The sequence below is a fragment of the Lycorma delicatula genome, chromosome 3, assembly GCF_047948215.1.
Source record: "Lycorma delicatula isolate Av1 chromosome 3, ASM4794821v1, whole genome shotgun sequence".
Taxonomy (NCBI): Eukaryota; Metazoa; Arthropoda; class Insecta; order Hemiptera; family Fulgoridae; genus Lycorma; species Lycorma delicatula.
This window is the reverse complement of record NC_134457.1, coordinates 1,758,057-1,773,672: the sequence shown is the minus strand read 5'-3', so window position 1 is coordinate 1,773,672 and position 15,616 is coordinate 1,758,057. Positions and strand designations below refer to the sequence as shown.

General features: G+C 40.2%; 1 protein-coding gene across 8 annotated transcripts in view; it reads left to right on the top strand.

Moving 5' to 3' along the window:
• Nucleotides 1-15,616, top strand: part of LOC142321339 (uncharacterized) — a 165,359-nt gene that overhangs the window by 56,301 nt on the left and 93,442 nt on the right. Inside the window, exon 4 of one of the 8 annotated variants that reach the window (XR_012755603.1) lies at nt 5,193-5,262. The exons of the other annotated variants lie outside the window; for them this stretch is intronic. The gene's annotated coding sequence lies outside the window, so the exon portion shown is untranslated. The remainder of the gene's footprint in view (nt 1-5,192; nt 5,263-15,616) is intronic. 8 annotated transcript variants of the gene reach the window in all.

The window sequence follows — 15,616 nt, the reverse complement described above, 5'->3', positions numbered from 1 at the left end:
TTTAACAGTTATAAAAATTAGTTAATGTTCAAGGTTTTCTAAAAGGGTGAAGTTAACCGAATAATATAACCAGTCTATTGTTAGGTTTGTCTACATTTAAATAATAGAATGAAATAGATAAAAAAGAGTAAATTAATGAAATTAGGTATTTAAAAAAAACTTGAGAACCGTTTCCATTAATTGGCAGTATTTTCTGTAAATGTAAGTGTTAGATTAACTTTTCGTTGGATTTCTTAGAATATATTAGTACAAGTTCAGGAATGCATTTGTTAGCATGAATTATTGTTTACTGTTTTTACTTTACTTTTGATTTCATTATCTCTTCTTTTTTTTTAAATCAAAATTTCAAATTTATTTCAATCGCCTTTCTCTTTTTGGTTTTAATTTTTATTGTTTTATTGTTTACATAATGCATTTAATTAGAGTAATATTCACAATATTATTTATTTAATTAACTGCATATTCTGATGTACATAATAAAACATTTCTGATTGAAGCATAGGTGTGTAAAAAGGTATGCTTACATTATTTATATAATTTTAAAAATGCTGCCTGTTAATAGAAAAGATTCAAAGTTGTCATTACAACTTTTCAAAACCACCATAAAATGAGTAAAAAATTGTTTCTGAAATTTCTACTGTCATCTTAAGGGTTCAAGAGAAACCATAAAAATATGTAACTTTGTATACATGACAATTTTTATTTGCAAAGATTTATTTGTGTGATTGTTGAATAAGTTCCTTTCTGAAGTGTTTTTATTGCTAATTTTTATAAAATCATATTTATTCTGTCATTCATTGTAGAGGAACATAATTGTGTTTTTAAAGAGAAAAAAAAACATCCATTAATTTTGTGTTTTAGTAACACTTTTCTTTACATGGAGAGAAAAGTCAAATTTTCTGTTGTTTTAAGTTTGTTATTTTTGAATATTTTACTTATGTTAGATAAGGCGTGCAAGGTGATTTTTATTTGCTGTGGCCATACAATTTACACATGCATAAATTCATTTTGTTATGTGTGCTAAATCAATTTATTATATTTGTCAACTTCTTGATGTCCTTGGAAGGTCAGAAGAGTTTCTGAAAGTGTTATGATGAAAGTGTCCATTCAGTGTAAATTTGTCTTGGCTTGCCATTAAAATTGTTTTGTTTGGAACTACTATATTTAAAGTTATCAACTGTTTAAAATTTATCTCCTTCAAGAAAAACAATGAAAAATTTGTTCTTTCCACGGATTATCTAATAAAAATAAATCTGTGGTGACTGAGCTCTTTTATAATCTAAATTCGTATGAAAAATTATGTTAGAATCTCTTTTTTTTTTAGTTACTCTCACTTACCCTCCTTTGTTACTCTTTTTACTCAACTCATGTCAAAAATTTTAGATTTCCTAACTCTTCATATTTAAGTAATAACATTGGGGAATAAAAAGTAATTTTTTTTTGTCCCTAGGAAGAAAAATATGTATTTCTAATATTATTTTTTCTATTGAATTTAAATCTGATATCGGTTTTTTCCCATTACACAAGGTTTCTGAGAGACAGGCATCTATAATTTCAAACATTTTAATACTTTTTGCATTCTTAATTACACAATATTCAAATATTTGACTCATCTAGAAAGTAAGAAATGATGATTTTCTGCTATATTTTGATTGTGCAGCATTCCTCTTGATGGTCCAACAATAATCGGCCAGCATATTAGGATTCCATTTTCCTTGATACATCTTTTCCATAGCTGAAATCTGATGAAAGTGTGCCTCATTCTCATTGCTCACTGTGCCAAGATTTTCTGGGAAGAAATCTAGGTGTAAGTGCAGGAAGTGTGCCTTTACGTACATAGTATAACCCAAATTTTTAAAAGATCATTGACAGTATCACGGTAATTTTCCTCCTTTCGATTTCCCAAAAAACTCTTGAGTAACATTTTTGAATGTTTGCCAATCTGTTTTCTCTGGTGGATTCAATATTTCCTCAAACTTTTCATCATGCATTAGTGGTCATATTTGTGGACCCACAAATATTCCTCCTTTAATTTTTACATCACTAATTTTAGGAAACTTTGTTTTAAGTACATGAAACCACGAGTATTGTCCATGTCCTTGACAAAATTCTTCATTAATCTTAGTTTGATGTGTAACGTAGGTAGATGCAAATTTTTAAGATTACACAATGGGTCATGTTTCACATCTTTCTGTTCAGGAATGAGTGATTCGCGTTTAGGCCACTTTTTTCTAAGGAAATGGTTTTGTCTGTCCCTACTATCCCATTTACACAAAAAAACAGCAGTACTTTGTGTAACCGAGCTGCAAACCAAGAATAAGTGCAATTACCTTCAAATCACCACAAATATTCCATTCATACTCTGAATATTGAAGCTTTTCCAATATAAATTTAAAGTTTTCATATGTTTCTTTCATACTAGCAGAGTTAGCCGCAGATACTATGGGAATTTGTTGCCATTATGCAGAAACAACTTTTAAACTAACTCTAGAGTATTCGGTGAACAAGTGCCATTCTGTTTGTTTATGTTCATTACAAAGTGTCTCCATAAGAAAAGAAATGTCATTATAAAACACTAAGCCATTTTCTTCAGAAAAATAGTCTTTAAATTCAGAATAACGATTACGATAAGTACATATCTTTGTATTCTTTTGAAGAAGATTCCGTCCTTTTAGCTGGGAAGCAAGCATTTCAGACTGTTTTTTGGATAATTTTAAATCTCGTATGAGATCGTTAAGATTCTCTTGAGTCATCAAATGAGGCTCGGATGAACTGCTTTGTTCAAAAATTGTATCACCAGAATCGGTTTTTTTTCTTCCTTACTTCCATCAGACTTTGAGCTCACTTCATCTAATGTCACATGCTTTGGAGGCTTTAGTACGGGCAATTCTTTCCAGTGTGGAACTGGTCTTATTGCAGATTGCAAGTTAGGGTACACCACTGTATGTTTTGATTTTGACGTAATCCCTTTAATATTTATTAAGCAGAAATAACAGTCCGAAGAGTGATCTTTGGGTTCTCCAAGAAACAGGGGTAAAAATTTGGTTGTAATTAATTTATTGATGAAGTACAAAGAATAGCTATATCCAGGTCCTTTGCAAAATTTTGCCACTTGAACTCAACAAAATATGAATGGAATAGATAATAAGTCGGGATCTTTCCTTTTAACACAAAATGTTTAATTTTAGTAATTTAATGTTGATGCTAATATGTTTTTTATTTTAATGTAAATTACAATCTTACATATACCTCTGCTTGCTTTGCTTGCTCCGAGTCTTATCTTTTTGTAATTTGTTTGGAAGTATAATATCGTGCCCGAATCGCTTTGTTTTCAGTCATTTGACTGGTTTGATGCAGCTCTCCAAGTTTCCCTATCTAGTGCTAGTCTTTTCATATCAGTATACCTCCTACATCTTGCATCCCTAACAAATCATCCAATATTAAAGCTACTATTCCAGGATGCCTTAGTATGTGGCCCATAAGTCTGTCTCTTCTTTTAGCTATATTTTTCCAAATGCTTGTTTCTTCATCTATTTGCCGCAATAGGTCTTCATTTGTCACTTTATCCAACCATCTGATTTTTAACATTCTCCTATAGCACCGCATTTCAAAAGCTTCTAATCTTTTCTTCTCGGATATTCCGATTGTCCAAGTTTCACTTCCATATAAAGCAACACTCCAAACATAGACTTTCAAAAATCTTTTCCTCACATTTAAATTAATTCTTGATGTAAACAAATTATATTTCTTACTGAAGGCTCGTTTAGCTTGTGCTATTCGGCATTTTATATCGCTCCTGCTTCGTCCATCTTTAGTAATTCTACTTCTCAAATAACAAAATTCTTCTACCTCCATAATCCTTTCTCCTCCTATTTTCACATTCAGGGGTCCATCTTTGTTATTTATACTACATTTAATTACTTTCGTTTTGTTCTTGTTTATTTTCATGCGATAGTTCTTGCGTAGGACTTCATCTATGCCGTTCATTGTTTCTTCGAAATCCTTTTTACTCTCGGCTAGAATTACTATATCATCAGCAAATCGTAGCATCTTTATTTTTTCACCTTGTACTGTTACTCCAAATCTAAATTGTTCTTTTACATCATTAACTGCTAGTTCCATGTAAAGATTAAAAAGTAACGGGGATTAGAAACATCCTTGTCGGACTCCCTTTCTTATTACAGCTTCTTATGTTCTTCAATTATTACTGTTGTTGTTTGGTTCCTGTAAATGTTAGCAATTGTTCTTCTATTTCTATATTTGAACCCTAATTTTTTTAAAATGCCGAACATTTTATTCCAGTCTACGTTATCGAATGCCTTTTCTAGATCTATAAACACAAAGTATGTCGGTTTGTTTTACTTTAATCTTCCTTCCACTATTAATCTGAGGCCTAAAATTGCTTCTCTTGTCCATATACTTTTTCTGAAACCAAATTGGTCTTCTCCTAACACTTCCTCCACTCTCCTCTCAATTCTTCTGTATAGAATTCTAGTTAAGATTTTTGATGCGTGACTAGTTAAACTATTTGTTCTGTATTCTTCACATTTATCTGCCTCTGCTTTCTTTGGTATCATAACTTTGATACCAAAGTCTTTTTGAAGTCTTACGGAACTATCCTTTTTTATAAATATTACACACCAGTTTGTACAATCTATCAATCGCTTCTTCACCTGCACTGCGCAGTAATTCTACAGGTATTCCGTATCAGTAATTGTCTACTTATATCCTACATGAAGAAGCCCTAATCTAATGGATTACTAGTAAAATTGATACGCACTGTGTAGAAAAGATGTAGATACATTCTTTCGAGTGGAATCGTTTGCAGTCCTCTTTAGATCATCCTTTTCTAACTTCTACTCTTTTCCTTTATTCTTCATTCCTTTCTTCCTGCTAGTGATCTCTAGGTTTTGGCTGAATGCCTGCTAGGTCCGGCTTAAGATTATGGTAATCTTTAGAAATATTATGTCCTTGAATTTGAGTGATTTTCTCCCAAGTGTCTGCATAAAAAGCTAACCTACAGCTGAAGAATGGTAATGAGTACTATCAGACCTCGTATTTCATAATAAAAATATGAGTACAATATTTACGTTACGAATGTATTAATTCCTAGCATAACCAAAACATAGTAAGTTGAAAAAAGGATTTATTATCATCGTCACATATAGTACTGTTTTTTTCTTTTGTTGCAGGTAACACAACGTTCATTTAATTATTAAAAAAAAGAAGAACTACAATGGAAGTGTCCTTCCATATATTGTGGTAAAACCTTTATTTTTTTATTATTTTATAAAATGTTTCATCAAAGCAAGTTTTATATGTAATGGTGGAAGGTAGACGTTCTTTAGATTTACAAAATTCACAAATAATATTTTTCTGCTCAGCCCTTGGGCCGGTTTTTTAGTTTTAATGTAATAGTTTTTCTGTTTCTATTGTCCTGCTTGTGTAAAAAACCAATGTACTTTGTATAACTGATAGATGCAGCCTTAAGAAAAAATTGCTATCACCCTTAGGTCTCTACATATACGCCCATGAATAACTTTCATCTGTATCAACACAAGTAAAAATTTCATACTGTCATATGTCTTCTTCATTTGTGCTAAAGAGGAAAGGAGAATTGATGTTTTCTTATTTCCAATGTGAAGGAGGATGGTTTTCAAACATTTTCAGAGGGATCTATATGCAGTCTGAATTCTGAAGGATTGTGACGCTGCTATAGTAAATCCAGTGAGGAATTTAAATCATTGGAGAACACTTTTATCGTGTAAGGAGAACAGGTGCCGAAATTCTTGCTGCTTAGTAAAGGAAAACATATTTGAGTGCCACTGTATTAAAGGTTAAAGCTTTCTAATTTTGAAGTCAGGAACTGTGAGATTACATTTAAAACAAATTAACATGACGAAACAGATCATTAAGGTTCTGGTTCAGTAATTTGTGAGATTCAGTGCTCTCATCTTGGGAATTTGGATCCTGTTCTTTTTCGTTAATTTCTAAGTCACTATGTCTTCATCACCAACATTTTCTTCTAAACTGCACGTTTCTGGTAGAATTGGAAAAGTTAACGCCTCTTCATTTGGAATAGGCTCTCATAACTGAAGGAAGAGTATAATATGAAACAGATTTCTTAAATTTACTTGTAATGCCTTTGCATTATGCAAGAGTAAACAGTGTGCGAGTGGTCCTAAACGATCTTTTCATACCCACAACAAAAGGCGTATATTGTGGCTTCCCACTTATTCAGCTATTTAGTAAAGTTACACAAAAACTATAGCAAATAAGAGGTCCGAGAAGCCCCACGCCCCACCAAAATGCGTTAATGACTCCCGGCCCCTCCAGCGGCAAAATAAATATAACCGCACTCCCGAAGGAGAGTTCCGGTACGGATTTCTTGTCACAAGTGACAATTAAGGATGTCCTACTGGAAATTCTAGCAATATTCCCCGCCTGTGCCAAGCAAATTCTCTGAAGGACGTGGTATTCAGTCCATCATAGAGTGTGACATGCTATCTAGGTACGGTTAGGCAAACTCTCAGACTGCTACAGTCGAACGCCAATTCAGTAGTAGGCAAGACGGCAGAACGTTGCCGCCAGGCCGAGTGTCTACTAATAGACGTGATACTGTTGTCCGGGTCGTTACTGTACGCGAACAAACAACTGACTATTCTAAATTACTTTACGTATAGTACGGATAGGCCAGTACGACCCGGACCCTTTCACAGACAGCAGCGCATCTCCAAACAGAGCCGCACGGTTAGACAAATAGTCTCGCACTACGGCCTGCAGGGCACAGGACCGTTGCGGTCCTCCATCCAACAGAGGATAGAACTCCAATACAAAGAAAGAAATGACCCCAACATGCCAAAAAAAAATTGCCAAACACATCCACAGTCGGCGCCTTCCACTTCGGCAAGTGCATTCAAGATGGAATCCTCAGTGAATCCCCCTTCATGAAGCCATACTGGCCTCAACTAAAAAGACATCTAACATCGATGCATTCCCGGAGCCGTTCCACGGATAGCCTCTCGGGGGGCTTGCCGATGGCCATCTCGAGACTGATGACTGTCGACCTAACTAGAGTCGTTTCCTGGTTTTGGGAGCACCGTCACCAAAGCCATCTTCCTGCAAGTCGGATAGCCGCTCCGACTGGGGCGCCTTGAGAGCTGCCTGCCGGGCGGCTCTCTTGTGACGGGCGGCGGGTGGTGGAGGGTGTCCGGGGCTCGTTGGTCAGTGCCCGGTCCTTTCTCGGTGCCATTCGGGAGGGCACTCGGTCTGTGGTCACAAGATCTGCGGCTTGCCCGCTCGTGATGGGGTCTCGCCCGCCCTGGCCCCGACTACTGCTTCATCTTCCGGAGCGCCTGGAGGCAGATTGTCCGGGTTCTCCTGGTGAGTCGCCACGAATGTTGGCGTGTGGTCACGACCGCCTGGCCCGCGCCGAGGGCTGGACGGTGCGCGCAATTGCATGGGCTTGGCGGCTGCCTTACAGGGGTTGTAATGTCGCATGGAACACAGTTAGCAGGTGGAATTGATGGCTGAAAAATTCAGCTGGGCCATCAAGACTGGCTGCGATAGGGTCCTACGGCGGCCAAGGCTAATGGACGGTCCCATCATCGTAGTCAGTCCGCTGATTAGAGAGTGCCTGTAGCCGTCATGACCTTCGCTTTTGGGAGGCCGTCTGTTGATCGCAGACGGCGGCCCGGAAAAAGATGGTGGTCCTCTGACCTAAGCGTGCTGGGCGCAAGGGTAGATCGTAGGTAGGCCCAAGCGTAGCCCCCTAACGGGGATTATCGTTGATGACGTGCGCGCTGAGGTCCTACGTATCTATCGGCGCGTCCGCAGTGAAGACGTAGCGTGCTGGGTGCAAGGGTAGATCGTAGGTAGGCCCAAGCGTAGCCTCCTAACGGGGATTATCGTTGATGACGTGCGCGCTGAGGTCCTACGTATCTACCGGCGCGTCCGCAGTGAAGACCTACGAGCCATCAAGGAAATCACACTCGTGTTTCGGAGAGATCCCATGCGCGAGTTGCAGCGCAACCCCTGGCAGCTCGCGAAATCGTGTTATGGGCCCAAGCCATTGCACGTGCAATCCGGTTTTCGCTCGAGTTTGGTGGTCGGGACGATACGTTGACATCTGAGGCGACTTACCGGGCGTTCCTGGATGCTCTGTTTCCGGATGCTCGGAAAGATGGTGTGGTGGTCGGCGTCGGGGAGGGTGGGACGCCGTTCCTGGCGTGCGGGTTGTGGGTCCCGTGATTGTGGACCGTCTGTTTTCGCGAATGGCGCTGGGGGTGGCCGGGTGTTGGCTGGCTTGACCCGGATGTCTTCTGTCGCCTTTTGCTTGTCATGGGGAGCTCTTGGCGGGCGGTTCTCTGGGTACCTTGGTTTGGGCTTCTTTCCGCTTGTCGGGAAGTGGCTTTGGTGAGGGTGCTTTTGGAGCCGGGAAGGGGTTCTGGTTCGGTCGGCGGTTGTCGGCTTCTTGATGGTTTTCGGCGGGTTGCTTCGGGGGGCTGGTTGTGGGGCGGCTCTGGGGATGCATCGATGTGAGATGTCTTTTTAGTCGAAGCCAGTATGGCTTCATGAAGGTGGATTCACCGAGGATTGCATCTTGAATGCACATGCCGAAGTGGAAGGCGCCGACTGTGGATGTGTTTTGCAATTTTTTTTGACATTGAGGCGTCATTTCCTTCTTTGTATTGGAGTTGTATCGTCTATCGGTAGGAGGACCGCAATGGTACTGTGTCCTGCAGGCCGTAGTTTGAGACTATTTGTCTAACTATTTGTCACACTCTGTTTGGAGATGCGCTGCTCTCTGTGGAAGGTCCTCATCGTGGGAATCCCGCAAGGTTTCGTTCTCGGTTCTCTGCTCTGTAGTTTGGTATTTGACGGATTTCTTTGGCTGACATTCTCGAAAAGGTTCGCGGCTCGTGCTTTCGCCGATGACTGTCTCCTGTTGGTTCGTGGTGGTTTGCGGCCGCGGCTTGCGGAACGGGAGCGGGCTGCTTTGACGACCGGTTAGGGCTGGATGGGTGTGTAGAATTTTGGGATTTCTGTGCCCAAAACGAAGTTTTTGGCACAGAAATCCCAAAATCTTGTAGACTGTAGTGAACCATCACTTCGGGATAGACGAAACCAGCTATTGTTATCTTATTTTGCTCGTCTCAAAGGACAGCCAAATCACCCGGCTTTTGACTCGTTCTTTAGAAATCCTAATTTAAGAAAGTACGAGGACCATCCACATTGTACTGCATCAGTAGGTGTTCGTACCCGACGTCTACTGCAGCATATAAATGTTGACACACCGTCATTCTTTCCAACGTATCGTTGCTCATATCCACCGCGGGGAATAAACCTTATAAATTTTACTTTTGACCTTACGACATACAATAAACAATCAACACTACCTATTGTCTTCCAGCAAATATTTCAGTGTGTTCTCTCCAAGATGAACCCAGACGCGGTGGTATACATTGATGGATGGAAACAAAACGATACAGTTGATTGTGCATTTGTTGTCAATGAAAGAACTTATATGTGTTGGTTCTGTGTTCTGATTTTGTTATCCGAGTAGGGAGTCTTTTACACTCCCTATCGGAATTTATCAAATTTTATTTGTTTTTTTTTTATGTTGTAAGATTTTAGTGATATTAGTTGTAAGTAATTCTGTAAATATAATAGTTTTAAGTTTTATTTCACCGTTTTAATTTTTGCTTTTAACTCGGTTTTAATTTTTTATTATATAATTTTATATTAATTTTAAATTTTATTTAATTTTACTATTTTAGTTTTTAACCTAGTTCTAAGTTTTATGTTAGCGGTTTTATATTTTTTTATTTTTGTCTTTTTGTTATCCGAGAATGGGCGTTTTGCACCCATCTCGGACCTTGTTAAATTATATTTACTTTTGTGTTTACCCGTGATATTAGTTTTAAGTTTTACTACCTCCGTTAGATTAGTTTTTAATTTATTTTATTTTTTTCATAAAAAAATGATACCACATAGACGTTTTTTGCCCTCAAAAAACAAAAAAAAATTAATGCCTCTTTGAGAGGACGAAACAAGTGGTAATCAGAAGGGGCAAGATCAGGACTGTACGTAGGATGAGCCGGTACTTCAAAGTTGAGTTTCTGGAGCGTTTCATCAGTGCGGGCAGCAGTATGTGGACGGGCATTGTCGTGCAACAACACAAAAACTTTCGACAGCAGTCCTCGGCGTTTGCTTCGAATCGCAGGCTTCGGCTTGACAGTAAGCATCTCACTGTAACGCGCACTGTTTATTGTCGTGCCCCTTTCCTCATAATGTTCCAGTACTGGGGTCTTGTGAGACTCAAAAAACCGTAAGCATCAGTTTTACTGCGGGGGGTTGGGTCTTGAACTTTTTTTTTGCGGGGCGAATTTGGATGTTTCCATTCCATACTCTGCCGTTTACTCTCCGCCTCGTAACGATGTTTCCGCGTTTCGTCACCGGTGACGATTCTGTCTAAGAAGATCGTTCGTTATCGAACGAAATGTTTTTGGCAGATGTACAAGCGCGTTTGTTTATGCGACTGTGCGAGTTATTTTGGGGCCCGTCTTGCACAGACTTCATGAAACCCAAGTCTGCTGTGGACGATTTCATAGGCAGAACCGTGACTGATTTGCAGACGACGTGTCACTTCATCGATAGTTACTCGTCCGTCTAAGAAAACCGTGTCGCGTGCACGCACAATGTTTTCCTCATTTGTGGCGGTGAACGGTCGTCCGCTCCTTTGTCGTGCGTACCACTTGTGCGACCGTTTCACAAATTGCCCTGATGTTTGCTATGTTAGAGAACAAGATGAGGATAAAGGTTAAAGGTAGGCAAAACAAAATTAATCTTTTCTAATAACTGTTATTTAATTTGAGAGCTAGAAAATTTTGCAAATACATCTACGTAGCGATATCCCGTGTCATACTTTATAAAAGATTTGCATTCGGTAGTGTAAACGTTAATCGTGGAAAGGTGAGTTAAAAAAAAGAATAACTTAAAAAAAATTGTTTATTACTTTCTTAAATTATCTTATTTTAAATTACAGGTACAAACTATTGAAGCATATCTCTAAGCGAGGATGTAGAAAGTAATTTAATACAATTAATTGATCGGAATCTCTTCCTCGATAAAATGAAAAGATAAAATGAATCGTGCTTGTATGTTTCAACCGTTTTAGTATTTTACCGTAACGTAAACTTTATAATCGGCGGCAAGACGTGCGTTAAATATTTCTAATGACAGAAACGGTAGCAGTGTAAGAGCAGGCGGTGCCGAACCTATATACAAATGCGGCCCGATACACGGTTGTAGGACTCTAACTAAGCTTTCATAAAATTTTACTATTTGTTCGTGGATCTACTGAATTCTACGAGGCATTCTGGGAACACGAATTAAGTATTCATAACAACCCAGCTGTCAAATGGAGAAATTACAAGAAGTGTGCGCCGAAAAATGAAAAAATCAATTCGTGTAATCGGTGGCCCGGGTCTGACAGTAGAAATCGACGAGTCTCTATTCGTAAGGAGGAAGAATAACTTCGGCAGAGTCCTTCAGAAGCAACGGGTTTTGAAGGGCTGTCCCGTGTAGCTGGGGTATATTACATTTCGCACTAGATAATCGTTCTGGAGATAGGTTATTGCAGAGTGTAGTGTACCAGATCGAATAATAATTTGTGATCGGTGGGTAGCATACAACGGGATATATATTTTGAACACGGTTAATGTGCAACCCACCGGGTCGGTCTAGTGGTTAACGCGTCTTCCCAAATCAGCTGATTTGGAAGTCGAGAGTTACAGCGTTCAAGTCCTAGTAAAGCCAGTTATTTTTACACGGATTTGAATACTAGAACGTGGATACCGGGGTTCTTTGGCGGTTGGATTTTCAATTAAACACACATCTCAGAGTGGTCGAACTGAGACTGTACAATACACACTTCATTTACACTCATACATATCATCCTCTGAAGTATTATCTAAACGGTAGTTACCGGAGGCTAAACAGGAAAAGAAAGAAAGAAAGAACGGTGAAAAATCCGCAGACCACCATCGATAAACCCGGTGTCACAGGTGTTGTATACACTCGTTCGTTGCGAATCGGCTTGTCGGTTTGCTTAGCATTTCTCCCGCCACCTCCTCATTCGGTCACCCTAAAGCATAAGACCGATTGTCTGTGCCGCAAACTGCTACTGAGCCGCGAAACAGTTTAGCGACCGGTGTCATAACTAGCTCGCAGAGCTAACCTAAAAGCGTGAGCGGAATAAGCGTGGTACTATACACCACTCGCTTGCGTTTCCCACCGCCCACTTGTCATACATCACTGTAGTGGGAGGGCGCACCCCGTCAACTACTAAAACATATATGACTATCAGTAATTGATTTATCTTGTTAAAGGCAGCGATTCGCTGCCACGCCTAGGTCGTTGAATGTCAGCAAGTACCTGTCCACCATTAAAGCGCATGGAGCCTTATTCTGGCTGGTAGCCAGCCGTATCTCTCGGTTAGCTTCCTACAGCAGCGCGATAGGAGTCTTTTCGCTTAGGTAAACTACTGATGTCGGTTGAATAAAACAACCGCATCAAGGAACTCCCACACGGTCCGACAATGCGGCTCTCGCCACATTGACTTGCCGCTTGTGAGTGGCCGATTTTCCCCTTGACCTCTAAGTTCCGTGGTGGCCTGAGTTCTGGCCCTCCCCAAGAGCTGGGCGATCGAATATCACGTGTTCGTTCGATCGGACCTCCCCGCAGTTGCACAGTTCATCAGCTGCCAGGTGGAGCCGAAACAAATATCGGTTTAAATTTACATTGTTGGAAAGCACACGGGCTCCCGTCGCCCTTAAAAACGAAGGAGAGGCAAACCATCCCCCCAGATCCTGTATAAATCTATACAAGGACCTTCCTTTAGTCGTGGCGTGCCATTCTTGTTTCTATCGTGAGGCTGTAAAGCCTCCTCCGCAGGCGGGAGACGGGCAACTAATCGAAATTTAGAACCGGTGTATTGAGATCGATCCGCTCAGATACAGGCCCGGCTCGAAACCGTATCTCAGATACCTTAGCCTCACTGCCTCTTCGCAATTTCCACGTGGCCGCCCGAACTTTCACCACTAAATCGGTTGGGAGAGCCTTTCCCGTTGCAATGGTAGCCTCGTAGGAGGTTGTTTTAAAAACACCAGTGCGTACAATTAAGGGTCTGCGCTGGGCGCTCCTTAAATTTTGAATAAGTGCTCGACTTCTTTCCACCTACGCGCCCAAACGGACGCGGCGTAAGAGGTCAAACCTTTGAAGACAGATCGGTACGCTATGTACAAATAACGGCCCGATAGTCCGTAATCCTTCCGAGCAATCCTCCTAAGCTTGTGCATCACAGAGACGGCGTCCGCTGCTACTTGCCTAATGTGATCGCTAAAACAGCAACTTCTCATCGAACAAAACACGTAGGTACTTATCGACTGGAACTCGACTGAGTACAAGCCTTTATACTTATACGGGGGTTACGATTGTATGATAATTTGTCTGCACCCTTGTAAGCATAAACTTCGTCTCGGGCACAGAAATCCTGAAATTTTGAATGTACATTCAGCCCTCTGCGAGTGACAAAGCCGCCTGCGCTCGGTTTTCTAGCTGCGGTCGTGAATTACCACGAACTAATAGGAGGCAGTCATCGGCGAGAGCCTGGGCCGTGACTCCTTCCGGGAATGTCAGTCCCAAAAATCGGTCGAATACCAGGTTCTACAGCAAGGGACCGAAAACGGAGCCCTGATGGCTTCCCGGTGACGGACTTTTCCACAACTAGGTGCGCATCTTTAAACAGAGCCGTACGGTTAGACAAATAGTCTGTTACCACGGCTTGCAGGGATTCGGATACATTGCGGCGTTCCAAAGCATAGAGGACAGAACGCCAACACAAGGAAGGAAATGCCGCCTCTATATCAATAGAAATAGCCAAAACATATTTGCAGTTGGCGCTTTCCACCTCGGCAAGAGCATTTAAGATGCAGTCCTCGGTGCCAACCCCTTTAATAAAACCGTATCGGCCTCGATTTAGAAAACAGCTTATATCGATGCTTTCCTCGAGCCGTTCCACAACCGGCCTTTCAAGCAACTCGCCGAGAACCGGCAAGAGGCTGATGGGTCGATAACTGCCGACCTCACCAGGATCCTTTCCAGGTTTCAGGAGTACCCTTACCAAGGCCACCTTTCAAGCAGCTTAGGCATCCCGTGAACAGTCTGCCAAGCGGTTCTCTTATGACAGGCAGTAGATGGTAAAAAATACCCGGGTCAAGTCGGTAAATAAGTACCGCATAGTACTTATTTAATTTTTTTTACTTTTTTAATTTTTTTATTTTGTTTAGCAACCAAAAAATGTAATTTTAGATTTTAATTAATTTTTTCTTTCCCGTCTGTATAGCAGCTATAGCTATATAGAAGCGAAAGTATAATAATCGGTCAACACCGGGCATATCCGGTTCTCACCGAGTCTTGACGAACTGACCCCTAAGGATACCAGAAAACCGAAAGATGGCATCGAAACTTCCACAAAACCGAAATTTCCGCGATAAAATGTGCGCATATATGTATGCATGTTGGTGTGTAAATCGCCTTATATCTCCAGAAATACTTGACCGATTTTCACCAAACTTGACTATAATATTATTATAGAAGGGACATCGGCGCTATTAAATTTTCAATTAAGAAGGTCAGCGGATGGGGGATACAGGGGGAAAAACGAAATCGTCTCCCGATTTTGCATAATTAAAGTTATATATATTTTTTTTATAATTTTGTGAATATCAATAAACAATTTTGTAAAAAAGTTTTTGCTAAATTACCACCACCTCTAAAAATAGTTTTCGGTGCGGCCTATAAATCACCTTATACTCGTAACTCCAGAACGGATTTTTTTTTTTAATTTTGAAGAGTTATTGAAAGCAGTACAAGGGGTGATTTTCGTTGCAGGTTTTTGTCGATCATTTTGTGAATATAAATAAACAAACGATTCTTGTAAAAAAAATTTCAAAATTTTACCCCCACCCGTAAAAATTATTTTAATTTTGAAGAGTTATAGACGGTAGTATAAGGGGTGATTTTCGTTGCATTCTTTTAAGTTAATTTGTGAACGATTATAAAAGAAACATCTTTCGTGTAAAACCGTTTTCTAAATTGCACACTTCACTCCAAAAAATATTAATAATTTTGAAACGTTGTAGAAGGCAAAGCAGCGGGTCTTTTTCGTCGTAGTTATTTCCGTTTGAATCTCGTCGGATCCACAAATTTGTTCCCCATCAAAGTGCGGTTCTTGCCCTGCCGACTTCCAGCCTTAGACACTCTACATCCCGCTTACGGCCGGACTACTGCTGTAGTCGTTAACGTGTTGTGACGTCACAGGCGAGCGGTGGAATTAAATAAACGAGTAACGTTTAAGGAGTAAAAATTTATTTAAAGTGGCCGCTAGTACGGTCACACCTGCGCGAATGAAATACGGTATGCGCGCGCGCTTTAATTGGAGTAATTGAATTAAATAAAGAAATAATACTGTATTTAAATAAAACTATAAATAGTTTCAATTAAGTTGCGTGTGTATATGTGTGCGTAAACTGTGCGTCAGAAAAAATCGCGT